General features: G+C 42.7%; 1 protein-coding gene across 1 annotated transcript in view; it reads right to left on the minus strand.

The window, feature by feature from the left end:
• The window catches only part of TRABD2A (TraB domain containing 2A), a 74,344-nt gene that overhangs the window by 31,816 nt on the left and 28,002 nt on the right, over positions 1–14,526 (minus strand). The window lies entirely within an intron of this gene.

Here is a 14,526-nt window from a genome sequence, read left to right on the forward strand (position 1 = left end):
TGACCCCTGAGGGACACCACTCATCACCTGCCTCCGTTTGGACATTGAGCCATTGAGCAGAACTCTCTGGGTGTGGCCATCCAGCCAATTTCTAATCCACCAAGTGGCCCACCTGTCGGATCCATGCCCTGTCAGTTTGGAGACCAGGATGTCATGTGGGACAGCCAAAGGCCTTGCACAATTCCAGGTAGATGAGGTCAGTTGCTCTGCCACCATCCACCATCTCTGTAGCCTTGTTGTAGAAGGTCACCAGATTGGTAAGGCATGACTTGCCCTTAGTGAAGCCATGTTGGCTGTCAGCAGTCACCTCTTTATTTTCCATGTGCCTTAGCAGACTTTCCAGGAGGATCTGCTGCATGATCTTGCTGAGCACAGAGGTGAGACTGACCAGCTTGTAGTTCCCTGGGTCTTCCTTTTTCCATGTTTTAACAACAGGGGCTATGTTCCCTTTTTTCCAGTCAGCAGCACACCAGACTGCCATGACCTCTCAAATATAATGGGCAGTGGCTTAGCAATTCCTCAGGTCTCATAGATTTATGCACCTTCAGGTTCTTTAGATGGTCACAAACCTGCTCTACTCCTACAGTGGGGGGTAATTCATTCTCCCAGTCCCTGCTTTCACCTTCTGTGGTCTTTGTGTTGAGGCCAGAGTACTTGCCAGAGAAGAGTGAAGCAAAGAAGTCATTGAGGACCTCAGCCTCCTCCACATCCTGTGTTGCTACCTTGCCTGTTCCTTCAGGAGAGGGCCTACACTCTCCTTGGTTGTCCTTTTCTCCCCAACATACCTATAGAAGCTTTTCTTACTGATCTCAACATCCCTGGTGAGATGTAATTCTTGCAGGGATTTGGCTTTGCTAACTTGATCCCTGGCTGCTCAGACAACCTCTCTGTAATCCTCCCAGGATACCTGCCCTAGCTCCCACCCTCTGTGTGCGTTCTTCTTCAGCTTGAGCTTTTCTAGGAGCTGCCTGCCCATCCACACCAGCCTGCTGGAGTTTTTATCTGACTTTCTCTTAGTTGGGATGCAACGCTCTTGGGCCTGGAGAAGGTGATCCTTAACTTTTAGCCAGCTTTCATGGGCCCCTCTGCCCTCAGGATATTATTCCATGACACTCTCTTGAGCAGATTCCTTCACCTAAAGCCGAACCAGCGTGGTTGCCACAGCTCCCAACTCCAGGGAGCGTCTCTCTTGATTGGCAAGTCACCCCTGAACACAGCACTTACTCAGGCTATCACTGGTTTGCACACCAAGATTAGGCAACTATTAACAAGCCTTCCAACTGGCTTATTTTTACTTTCTAAAGGAAGTAAGCTGAGAGATATTGGTGAGATCTTGAAACACATTTCAGAAATTACTCTTGGGAGGGTTATTTTCTAAACTCTTGGCAGCCTGTTAAGGGCTCTATGTAATTAATTCCTCCTAGATACTTGTCCTGAACAGCATCCAAAGCAGTGTAGAACTGGAGGTATTCCCCAGCACCACAAAACTCACACATGAGTAAGCATACTCTTACTGTACTGGGATTATGTGAACCAAATCTTGGTATTACAGGACAAGGAAGATGTGAGAATGAACAGATGCAGTTTGGTCTCCCCCAGGCACAATTCACATCCTACAGAAAGGTGCATGTCCCACCAAACTTGAAATCATACTGTCCCCACTACAGCTAGAGCTGCAAGTCTGGATCCAAACCGCAGTGTGTTTAACTGAATATGAAAGAACATAACTTAGTTCTGGAAGGCTGTTCATGAATAGCAACATTAATTCCCATCTCGTGTTTTTAAAAAGGGCAGGAATTCACTTTGTTGGTACAAACTGCATCCGATTAAAAGAATACCTTCTAGTAGAGACTCAGGAAAGCTATATCAAACTAACCAGTGGCCATCTTGCAAAGGACCTCTGTCAAATTTGAAAGTAAATTAAACAAAACCACACTGAAACCACTTCATATCTGAACAAAACTTGCATGCAGGCTAGGATTTACTGCATGCTGAAGCCATCATTTTCCATTTGTTTGGCTTCCTTCATTTCCTTCTTCCTTCCCACACAGAGAAGTCCTAATGGATGTTAATAATCATTTGAGATTCACTGGGAGACAAGCCAAATCGATGCTGAAAATGTGGAGTTTCTACAGCCAGGACTACTAGTCATGCCAGGAAAATCTTGTATGTACAATCAGTCCAGCCAAAACCACTTTCATGGGAATGGCTTATTTTGTAAGTTATTTGACTACCACAGCAGCATCCACTTGGACAACTTACCATTAAAAAAATACAGCCCTTTCTAGAATTTGTTGCCTAGACAGTCTGTCCACACAGCAGGCATGACCAGGCAGCAAGCAGGAGTAAAACCTGGGATGGTGTCTTGACCTGGACAGGTATCTCTGCCTCAGTGTAGAGTAAGAACATCAAAGAGGCTTTGCAGTGTTTACCCCAGCCTGCTGTGAGAGGTGAGAACAAAGAAACCTTTCCCTCTCTGCTGCACTCCCACAGCCTGCGCTCCTGCTGTCGCTTGCTCTGCACGCTGCTCTCTGCGTCATGCACAAGTCTTCCCTCCTCCCCTGCACAGTCCTTCAGCTGAAACTGATTCAGTCTTCCCTTCAAATAGACCTGGCCTGGACCCCAGCAGCCAGGTTGAGCTACACAGGCATCTTTCTTCTGTGTGCCCACACACTGACCAGGAAAAACTAGCACACAGTAACTTGCAAACAGGTAAACAGATCCGTCTCAAGAGCACAGTTTAAAACTGCAACTGCTACCTGCAGTTAGGGACTATTACTGCATGTATTTGCACTGGAATAGGAGCCACTCACCTCCTATCGTATTTCTTCTAAACTTGTTGCTGGCATGACACAAAGCTGTCCTGGTGAGAGGCAGCTTTGGCAACTCTCTGGTCTTTGCTAAGACTACATCTCTATGGTGTGGAGGTGGGAGGGTTGATACTGGACACCTGAAGAAATCCCAGGATAGAAGCAGTTGATGGGCTTGCTTGTCCCGCTGGGGAAGCACAGAAGACCTTTCAGAGGTGGTTCATGTTTCACCTCAAAGAAAAAAGTGTCCAATCTCACTGCCCAGTTCTCCTACATCCCATCCTGACCACAGCTGCCTGGATATGGAGCATCCAGCTGGCTGCAATGAACACTGCATGAGCTATTTTTATTTGGCACAGAGGACTACGGAGGGCTGTTCCCTGCTAGATCATACCTCCCCGTGAGCAACATTCCCTGTTTGGATCTAGACCTGCATCCTTTTACTGTGCATAGCATCTGAGAAAGAAGTCATACAAGAACCACTTGAAGCCCCCCCCCGAAATGGGACTTGAACCTTGCCATCATGAGGATCAGAGGTGGTCTCAGCTCCTTTGATGACAGCAGCAGCAGCAGCCCAAGTCCCTCTGCATCATTCTCAACCACAGCCCAAGCATTGGGAGCAAGAAAAGTCAAGGTACATCAAATGGGTAGAAATAAATACAGCATCGATGCTCTTGGCAATTAGTCACCCCTAATGAGCCACAGTAATTTATCAGACTTTGCACAGCTGGAAGGCAGGAGATGCTATTGCCAAAAATACTCTCCCGCTCCAGCTGGTCTCAACAGAATGGTGGCATCTGATGGAGGGGTATCACAGCACACCTAAAGAACAACTACACAGGATTACGATTTGGCATCAGTGTGTGTACAGAGCCTCTCAAAGGCTTGTGATCCCTTCTCTCCACTTGTACCTTCTTGGGGGAAGTGTAACTCCCTGGCAGAAAGAGAACGGGTGTGGGGGTAAAAAGGGAGGAGCTGTTAGCAGCACCGGGTGCTGCTTAAAGCTGTGCCCTGGTGAGAAGGTTATCTTTGGTAAATAGTAATGGATAAACACTGTCAGGATCTAAAGAGAAGGAAGATTCCTGAACCTACTCTTCTTAAAGGATTTAATTTGCTAAGGTAGGTCTTGCTCAGAGGCTGATAAAACTTATCTGTCATTATTTCTCAAAGAACACATTAGACTAGGTGCAAAGTGATACTTAAGGAAGATCACAGCCAGGAAACTCTGAGGATGAGATCCAAGTCTTGTTTGCCTGTTGTGAAAAGCTGAAGAAAGTCAATTAAACATGAGAAACAGGGACCAGACTGCAGTTGATCTGCAACTGCTATATTCGCTTGGCACAAATAATGCTTTCCTCCAGCATCTGCATTCAGTCCTGAAGTCCAGTAAGTCCAAGAAGTCAAGACAACAGAAAAGAAGAAACAGTTGAAGAAAAATTTAAAATTTTGCTTAGAAATAAAAAACATGCTGAGCTGAGCTCCTCTGACCGGTTCTGAAAGCATGTGTCTGTCTTCCAGGTATGTCTGGCACCGCACTGTGTTTTACTAATTCCAAAATCCTTCCTGTATTGGAATCCATGGAAATCACTTCATAGAGATCCTCCTTGCAAAACTATTCTTACTGCACACCTCCCCCTCAGAAGCTCTACCCAAACTTTGCTCCATCAAGTGTATTCATACTAGCATCAAAGCATCTCCTGAAAAGATATATTCAGAGAACAAAAGTAACAAATTTATTAGAAAGGGATTTTTTTCTTCCACCTCCCATTTCCACTGTGATCTCTGTGTTCCCCCAACCCTCTCCCTTTTTGTACTGTGGAAAAAATCGATTAAGCTCTCTGGTATACATATTGCTGCAAGCCTCATTCTCCTCCTGGAGATTTCTTCAGCTGTCAGGAGACACTTGTCCCCTTTGGTAGCATTGTTGGAGTGGCCTGCTAGGCTAAGGGGGTGGGGAAAAGGGGGTTAGAGCCCAGCAGATGCCTTTTTTGTCAAAGACAAAAGACCCCCTGCCATCCTCTCTACTTTTCAGCACTTTCATCCACACTGGATCAAAGTGCTATTCTGCATATGAAAAAAACCTGGCATTATGTGCCTCAAATTAGCCTATCGCCATCCCGCTACGCCTCCAAGTCTTCCCAACAAAAGCGCTCACATCTGTTCCATCATTTGCCTCATCTTCTGGGGTTTTTTTTGGTGTGTTTTTCTTTTTCTTTTTGCTCTCGGTTTTTGAGAGCCATTCAGCCCCTTGAATTATAGTCTACAGGAGCATCTTCCTTGCTCTGGAATCGCTCAGCCAGACAATTTGCTTTTACTTGTCTTAAAGAATCATGGGCTGGTTTTGGGCCCTTCCCAGCAACTGACTGCATCCATTGCAACTCCCATCCAGCCTCTTCAGCCAATTCTTTCCCTCTTCCTCCTCCTACTCAAACACGTTTCTCTCCTTGCTCTTCACTTGGAGGAGACCATTGCTTCTCTGGGCCAGCAAACACTACTGCCCTGAATCAAAGCAAGCCTCAAATCAAAGGCATCAGGACTACGAAAGTGAACAATCCCCCCTAGTCATGGTAACTGTCCAACAGGTCAAATGCTGAGAATAAAGTGGGATTCCTCATTCCAATGTGGTGCAGCTCCTCCTTGCCCCAGATGTCTTTGAGGTGGAAAGCTGGGACTGGCCTTCTCAGAGTCTGGAAACCTGAACCCACCTGCCATGAAGAGCCCTGCAAACACCAGCCTGCACATACAGGCAGAAGTCTGATGTGTGCAGGTGCAGAGGATACCAATAGAAAATTTAACCAACCATCTGCAGTCTTGAGAGGAACCCAAGTCACTCTCAGGGCTGTTCCACTGGATGAGATGTTCCCTGTGAATCCAAAAACAAGCTTCTATAAGGAGAGAAAAGGGAAGCAAAGTCCCAAACTTCAGAATTCTCACTTCTGTGAAAGATTAGATTCGGGTGACTGAAGACACAAGTTATCCAAGGGACTCACCCAGAGGACAAGAGACAAACAGCACCAAGTCACTGAAACAAAAGGAAATGGAAACTATTCCAGGTTACCTATGTGCTACAAGTTTCCCCTGGATTTGGTTTTATTTATGGTTTTGTTCTCAAAAGCCTGCATGGCAAGCAGAGGGAGCATCTCTTCTCTAGTACCATCACCCAAGACACTTAGATAACACTCTGCCTCAAATCACACACAAAGATGCTAGCAGAGCTAATGGCAGTGAAGAACTGGGTCCACTGACAACAAACTTATCCTGGCACCTCTGGTGCAGATTCTTGCAGTCCTTCCAGAACCAAACAAAAAGACGCTCTGAAGATTTTGGTTTTTATCTGAGATTCATATGGGAATACACAAACCAACGCTTCTCCAACTAGGAGTTATAAAACCAAAGTATTTCCAATAACTTATCAGGCAGAAGGACTGAATGAATTTATCATCCTCCTCTTGATAAAGAAGGATGGTAGATAATGCTGAATTGGAAGAAAACTGCTTACATCACTGCCAGATGAAGTGCAATTCACTTACTTGTAAAAGACTGCATTAACACATAGCCTTTTGTCTGAGTAATTTACACTGATTAACAGGTTTTAATGTGTCTACCGACACCAGGAGAAATAAACACCCCACTATGTGCTGAATGTGGAATAAGAGCAGCAGTGGAACAGAGGCCAGCTTGCAGTTCATAGTGGGACACATCCATGACCTTGCTGGGACTTGCTCCTAACTTTCCATAGGCATGGTAATGTGGCTGTGAACCTGCTGCTGCTGCACCTTGCCCCTGAAAGCTGCCCATCTAAGTGCTCAGTGGTTTCCTGATGTGCTGCAGGAATACCTCAAGCTTTCATGCAATCCATCCTTGTGGGGAAAGTCTTCACTCTCAGCTGGAAACAAACGAATAACAAACTTTTTTTTTTTTTAATTCCCCTATATGAAGGATTTTTTTAAACAACAGCAAACCCTCTTTTTAAATCTTCACAGATGAAACTCTCATTAGATACATTTTAACTTCATTAAACAGAAGTAGGAACTAGCCTTTTGTATAATTTTCATGTTTCTATGGTCCTTAGCCAAAGTTCAAAGCAAAAAAATGGACTTACATCACATTACACTTCAAACTCCCATCTGTCTCCTACTCAGTGTTTCCTGTTAGTTAGCAATGTCCAGCTTGCTTTGGATCAGCATTGCCAAATTGCTTCTAAACTCAGGTCAAGATCACACTTAGGAACAATTAACCAAATGAAAAATAATTGCTAGGAATCCAGGTTTCTCTTAGGGTACTACCACTTCCTAATTTATGGGACTGTCTAACCTGTGTGCTAGCAGTAAGGATTTCTTTCTTTTGCATGATTACTTCTTTTACAAGGCACTTAACACAGCCATCTCTCATTCTACTAAAATAGCAACTGAGTGGGAAACAAAAAAAAAAATCTGAAATTAGGGTTTGTTGGCTTGAGATTGGCTATGCTTTTAAAACTCAACACCTGCAATTAACGTTTTGTTTGTTAGATTGCTTTGAGCATTTTGGTTTGGTAATTTTTTATTATTTTTTTTTAAGAAACTTCTAGTAAAATAGTAATTGCTTTAGTCTACTTCTTCCTTTTTTTCTATTGAATACTCTTAAACATAGTTGTAGCAAAACTAACTAAAATACTGAGTTTAACAAATCAAACTGCTGATGTTTTTTGTGTTTTGTTGTGCTTTTTTTTTAACTTATAAACAACTTCACAGGAAAATTTCCTCAAAAAAGAAAATAATTTGGCTTTCCAAACTGTAGGAATGATGTAAAAAATGTAGAAATCACAGTGCTTGCCAGAGTAAGCAGTAAGCTAGTAACAGAGCCAAAGCCCAACCTATCTCCACAGCTTTCAGGGGAACAGTCAGCAGTACTTTTTATCTTCTTTAAACACAATCAAGGAAACTAAATGAACGTGGTATTGATAACCTGAGATTTGGTCTCCAGTTTTCTTTAACTCAACCACAGATGCTCTCTGGAGTGCTGCTGGATGAAAAAAAAAAAAGTTTTACAGGCCCCCTCCTGCCTGCATTAACTATTTTTTCACTTGTCCTCTCTAGCACAGGCCATGCATAGCTTAGGACTAAACTTGATGGCAGTTTGGAAGCTTCCTACAAGTAGCATATCTTAGAAATTAAGAACACTGAAGTTTGGAACAACTTTTACTAGTTCCTGTGCACCTTTTTTGGTGGAATGGACTATTTTGGAAAAGAAACTCTTAATTGGCTTGAGTGCTTCCCCCTCTTCCTTTAAAACTGACGTATGTTACTTGTATGATTCATGTAAGCATGAGCAAATCAAAACTGTAATGTTAACAGAGGAAACAATCTATCCTTGAGAGGGGATGAACGAGCTCAGGCCGTTATTATATGCTTTCTGGTAACCATGCAACAAGATGCTTTGGATTTTCTTGAAATTCTGCCAGTTAGGAAAGCATGTAAAATATTAAACACTCAGCATTGATAAAACATTTTTCCACTGAACAGAACAATTATGCCAGGACTCTGGCTGCAGTTCCAAACAAGAACAACAACTTTGAACCAGTGTTTATGCCAAAAGCAACTAGGAGCATCTTTAAGAGAAGCTGCTAGATTCCAAATGGAGCACAGCAGAGCAAGATGACCTTTTCAAGGTACAGGGTTGAAAGGCAGAGTTTATACTAGCGGCAGACTTGTCAAGAAAAACCTCAAGCAAGAACTGTTGAAATGGTCCCTAGCTGGTATCTGGCAGATCACAGGTCTGAAGTTCTAAGTGCAAAAGCTTTCTGAGAGGAACAGCTGATGAAATTTTGAGAGTGAAAAATAAGCCTACAGCTGTGCTCTTCACAGTAACTGTGAGCTCAGCTACATAAAAAAAATAAGCCTACCCCATGGTAGGGTGAGAATTTACAAGCCACCAGCGGTGCTGTGTGAATCCCTTAAGAGGATGTTCTTGGAATAAGCCAGCTGGCTCCACTGCCAGGCAGTACCTCCCCTCACCTCTTTGGCTATCCAGATTAGGACATGATCAGTTGTCACACTTTAGCCAACACACCAAGCTGCCGTTGTGGCAAAATCTAAAATACTCCTATTTTCAGACCCATGAAAACCCATCTGCTGCCAAGGGAATCAGGCAACTGCAAGGCTGTTTATTGTTAAAAAGCATCTGGGTTTGGTTGGTTGGTGGTTTTTTTGTTTGTTTGTTTTTGTTTGGGTTTTTTTTGTCCTTCAGGTTTGCTCTTGAAAGGGATTACTCCATGCCAACAAGGACCCCTCAGGAATGTTAAGTCACTGTCTAAACTCAACTGATCTGGATAAATCTCATGGATCAGATAAGCTATTGCTCTCAAAGAAGGGATGATTTTAACCTGTGAACCTCTGTGCCAGTTTCAATTTACCCAAAGCTGGAAGAAAGGATATGTATTTCTCAGGTTAACCCCAAGATTTACCGACTGTAAAACTGACCTTCATAATTGTCCTTTCTCTGCCTACTACATTTAAAAAACATATATGTTAAATTATCAAGAATTAACTGCAGTTCACCAAAATATGGAGTCCAAATGATGTCACCTCAAACTGGATTGCGGTAGCTTTGTAAAAGGCATCTACCAATACTGTCACTTGGAATGGACTGGAACAAAAAACATCACAGAAAAATTATCTGAAGACTTTGTCAGGCAGGAAAGCCAAGGACTATCTCGCTTCACTCACACCCTTCAGACCAACTGAACAGAGATTTCTTAATCACCAGCAAGCAGGATAGACAGCAGTCCCACCAGTGAGCTAGCCCAGCCTTCCTTAGCCCCCTTGGGCCAGTCAAACAATTTTGTTAAATGCCATGGCAGATCACCTGTCCCACAGCAGTTCCAGCACATGGTCACACACACTCACTGTCAGGTTGTCCTGGATAAACATTTGTTCAAGGAAACCCAAGAAAAACAGAGGTATCTGCCACAAGCTCATAATTTTCACAAAGTCTGCAGCATTACAATAGTCTGACTGTTAAAGATTAAGATGGCCTAAATTAAGCAGGAAGGCTCTGGGCTGTGATGAAACATGAATCACAACAAAGGATGGCAAGGTTTATCTCATGGACCTCATACTTTGGCCTCAGAAGGGAACACCTGAGTAGTCTTCCTTTGCTAGGGACGTCAATGCTTTGAAAAAGCGATGGGGAAAAGCTGCAGTGCAACTGGTAGTAACTCAACCAGCAACTCCATGTATGAAAAATGCAAGAATGTATTGGCTTAAGGTCTGTAACTTCCAACGCCAGAACAAAAAGCTCTCAGAATTGTGGAAAGGATTTTAAAGGCATAATGCAATGTGGATCATCATTCTCCAAATCCAGTTTCGGAAATAACAGACAAACAATACTTCACAACAGCAATAGCCTGGTGAATATCGCTAAAACTGTGACAAAAACCAAACAAAAAGCAGGTAATCAGGGCAACAAAATTCAAGCAGTTGAACCATTCATCATCTATAAGCTGGGTAAATTCTGACAAGGTGTACTTTCAGACTAACAGGATCTTTCCCAGGGACTCTGAAGTGATTTAATTCCATTTTTTGGGCAACAAACCCTCAAGGCCTGTATAGCACAAGCATGAGGCTTGCACACCAAAATCCTAGTCTGAGAACTTCAGTTTGATGAGAGCACATCACATACAAAGTCTTAGGTTAAGCTCTGTTACTACTGTCCACTCCAAATATCTGCAGAATTATGCATCCCTCCTGCATCATGATACATTTACACATCGCTGTTTACATGCATCTTCTCTGTCAGGCAACACCTACTGGAACTACTTATGCTCATGCCTCTTCAGTTAAAATCTGAGATGCAGGCCCACAAGCCCTGTGTATATCCAGTGTTCTGACACTACTCATCCCTTCAAATATATCACAAATCCCCACCCTAAAGCCCCCAAAAGGTTGGGGTTTTTTTAAACATTTATATACAGGAAAGGATTAAAATGCTACCCCCAAATTCATACACAAAATAGATAAAGTTGGCATTGAGAAACTTGTGACAATATCCAACAGATAGAAGAAACAGTCATGAACTTCTAAAAATTCCTCATTTTATCATCGTGGGGAAAATGCTGCATGGGAAAATTTTGGATCAGTCTTCTTCCTTGATGTTTCTAACCAAAACTACTTAGAAAAACTTGCCTCCTTAGAACATGACATCTGGCATTTGCTACCCTGCAATTTGTGATGCCAAACAGGGATGGAAACAACACTCTTTTACCACAGTCAGGGCCCCCTCTAGACTAGCTCATGTTGGAGATCGATGGCAGCTCAATCTAGCCCTGTCTCAAAGACACCACTATTTCACAGTACACAATGCATCTTTATGTCAGTGTGTTTTTCCACCACACTCTATCAGATTCTGTTCCCAAATTTGTGCTCATTTGCCCTTCAGAGCAATCCTAGCTCCAAATCTCCCCTTTCTCTCCGGTAGCTATTTTCCCAGGGGCATTAGTTTGCTTTATCACTCAAGCTCATCTTAAGGTCTTTTTGCCTCCTTACACACAAGCAGGACAGGGAACTCCGAATACAGTGAAATGTCAGTATTACCTCTTCTCTAATTTTTCTAGACATTGCAATATTTCATCTTGGAAGAAAACCCTGCTGGCGCAGGAATTTATGCAGACATTGCCCTAAGAGCACTCATCGAAACTACTAATCAACTACCAGGCATGAGATGCTTTCAATGCTGTCAGTTTTTCAGGCTCTGCATCATTCGTGATTAAATACAAATAAACAAAAACCTACCAGGACAGCAGAGATTTCCTTTTCAGAAAAAGTAATACTTATTATGTTGTTATATACACTTGGTGTTGAAAAGTAAATTCACATCAAACAAACATTCCATTTGGGAATTTTATGTAGAAAAGTATCTGTTTGTGACAAATAAAACAAGAAATGAAAAATCCATCCCTCAAAACAGCATTTCAACTCTTGCATAAATAAAAAAAAACAACCAAAACTGAAACGAGGTCAAACCTCAAGAACCTGCTGAGCAATTTAGGATTAATGCAAAAAGGAAATTTAAGTTTCCCAAGAAGTTTCAGAAGCATGTGCAAGTTTTGCACATCAACCCCACTGTGATCTCTGTTAAGTCCAGTGGAGATCTGTAAACTATGGTGGGCGCATGCGTGAATTCCATGGACAGAGGACATTAAAACCTTTTGTCACGTGCAGGCACACACTACTGTCCACAACCTTCAGTCCTAACCAGCTACAGTGTTCTAGCCAAGCAGTGCTGCAAACTAACAGTCTTGCTAGCTTCTCACTTCATGTTTCTACTCTCATTCTTAAACTCAGAAACAGAATTTCACACTACATGAGCCCATTGAGCTGGTTCTGATAAACTGGCTGAAGCCCCTCTTCCTACTGCACAAACCTGAGCTCTACATAAATTCCCTCCTACACCACGCCAAGCCTCCTCTTCCAGACTTAGTCTTCCCCTTCTTCTTGTGCACTGTGTGCGCAGTGAACTCGATTGCATCACTATCCAAATCTGCCTCAGAGTCAGTGAAAGTGCTCCTGGTGGGCTGGAGATCTGAGAAGCTCAGCCAGAACCTTCTCAGTTAAATGCTCCTAGTTTACTGCTGCTCCAAAGGTGGGGAGAAGGGTAGTGTCTGTTCCCTATGGTCATGTGCTCAGTGCTCAACCTCCTACTCTTAACTGCTGTCACAGTTGCTTTTTACAACCAGGCTGTCCATACATCCCAGACTCAACAGCAATAGGTGTCAATGTTCCAGCATCACATTCAAATCAGAGCTGCAACACCGGTGTGTCAGATTATTTTAACACAGCAGTACTGATGTTCTGCCAGGTGACAAGAAGCCAATGCTTCCAACACCCAACCTTAAATGGCAAGACTGAGACCCAAGGGAGAAAACTCAGTCCTTTGGTATGTCCTCTGGTCAGCATCAAAGCTTAGTACCAAATGCAGAACCCAAATAATTTTCAGCCCCTTCTGCAACCCTCTTGTACAATCTCTCTCAGAAGACTTTGCAGATGAAGTAGATAGTGCTGCTACCAGACAAGTGTCCTGCTTGTCTAATGCACACACCAGGAAAGTGTGACATTTACAAACATAAAAACAGCAGCAGCACCAGTGAAGAGATGCAAGCCTAAGTCATACACCAGACTTAACAGCAAGCATGCCCAATTGCATACACATTCCTAAACATTTCAAACCAAGTAAAATAATTTGAAGGCTGTATAGCCTGGCAAATAACTTCAGCATTCCCCATCCTTGGCTATAGAAACTGACAAGTCATGCCAGGCCTGGGACATGGGACTTCTACCAAGTTCCCTTTTTGCAAGGAAGATAAAATAAATAAATGTAAATCCAAATCATGATCATTCCCTTCCAAGTCTGTCTGATACAGATATCTAGCCTCTACTGGGGCTATATCACCCCTCTGCAGAAGCTCTTAAAAATATTATTAGCACCTATATTTTGCAACCAGGAATGAACATACAGACAGTTTTACTTATGGTCCAATTAATCCAGCCCCATGTTTTCAGTTTACTCAATGATCACATAATTCTGTGCCAAAGGCTGTGGAAGTTTTGCCAGCACAATCATTTATCTTGAATGACCTCACGATACTCAGAAGCCAACTGGGCCAACCCTCAGTACATTGTGTCAAGGATGTATTTGGTGCAGCTCAGTGTTTATTTAAATTGTGGTCAGACAGACCAGTCATCCAAGGACATCAGACAATGGTTCATGAAATGACTGCACATTTTAAATGCCATCATAAAATAACAGAACCAAGCAATCATGAAATAAAAATAGTTAACACTTTAAGCCTAGCACAATTATTCTCTGCTAATGGAATAATTGAAACAACAATGCACAAGATGGCCTGCAATTCTCCACCACCAGAAAGGGTTAATTAATGTGGTCTGTCCAGGACCTAGACTGTCAGCGCAAACTGAATGTGCCTTTCTGTAATAGGCTAAGGAGCTCAAAATAACAAAATTGTTTGTGAACTCCTGGCTCTCTATCTCAGCACATTAACATTTGTTATGGCAAATACATTTTTTGGGTTTTGTTGTTGTTGCTGTTAATTCCAAGGTCAAAAAGGTCCTTAAAACTTCCTTAGAAACTCAGTAATTTTTCACTAGAAAAGGATAATAGTATCAGATGGATGAAACTAAAATAATGTAAGGAAAAATCAATATTGATACACAAATAAACGTGGAATTATTGGGAAGGTAGTAATATTATCACACAGGATCGGTGGATGGCAGGGTATCAGAAAATGTATAAGTCAACTCTATAATGCTTTTGCAAAAGACAGTTTTCAAGATTGTAATAGGCAATCATTGGGAAGTAATTAACCTATCCTATCCAGATGTGTCAAGACCTCTGCCAGAGTCCTGCATCCTGTTTTGGACAGTGCTCAAACGAAAAAATTCAGAGTCCAGAAGAGAGAAGACAGACTGCTCTCAGGTCTGGAAACACAAGCTACAGGGTAGGATGAAGAAACTGGCAGAACCAGTTGAGAAAAGAGAAGCTCAAAGAAGGAGATGGGTATCATCACAGTTCACCCTGCCTACAAAAGATGGTTAACAGAGGAAAAGGCCATCAAGCTGTGGTCTGTGGCTTAGGGATGACACAGAAGACATCAGTTCAGCTTGCAACGAGTGTTTTAGATACAGGGGGAAGCAGAGATGGGAAAGAATGAAGCAGGAAT

Source organism: Chaetura pelagica, unplaced genomic scaffold (assembly GCF_000747805.2).
Source record: "Chaetura pelagica isolate M959 unplaced genomic scaffold, ChaPel_1.0 scaffold228, whole genome shotgun sequence".
NCBI lineage: Eukaryota > Metazoa > Chordata > Aves > Apodiformes > Apodidae > Chaetura > Chaetura pelagica.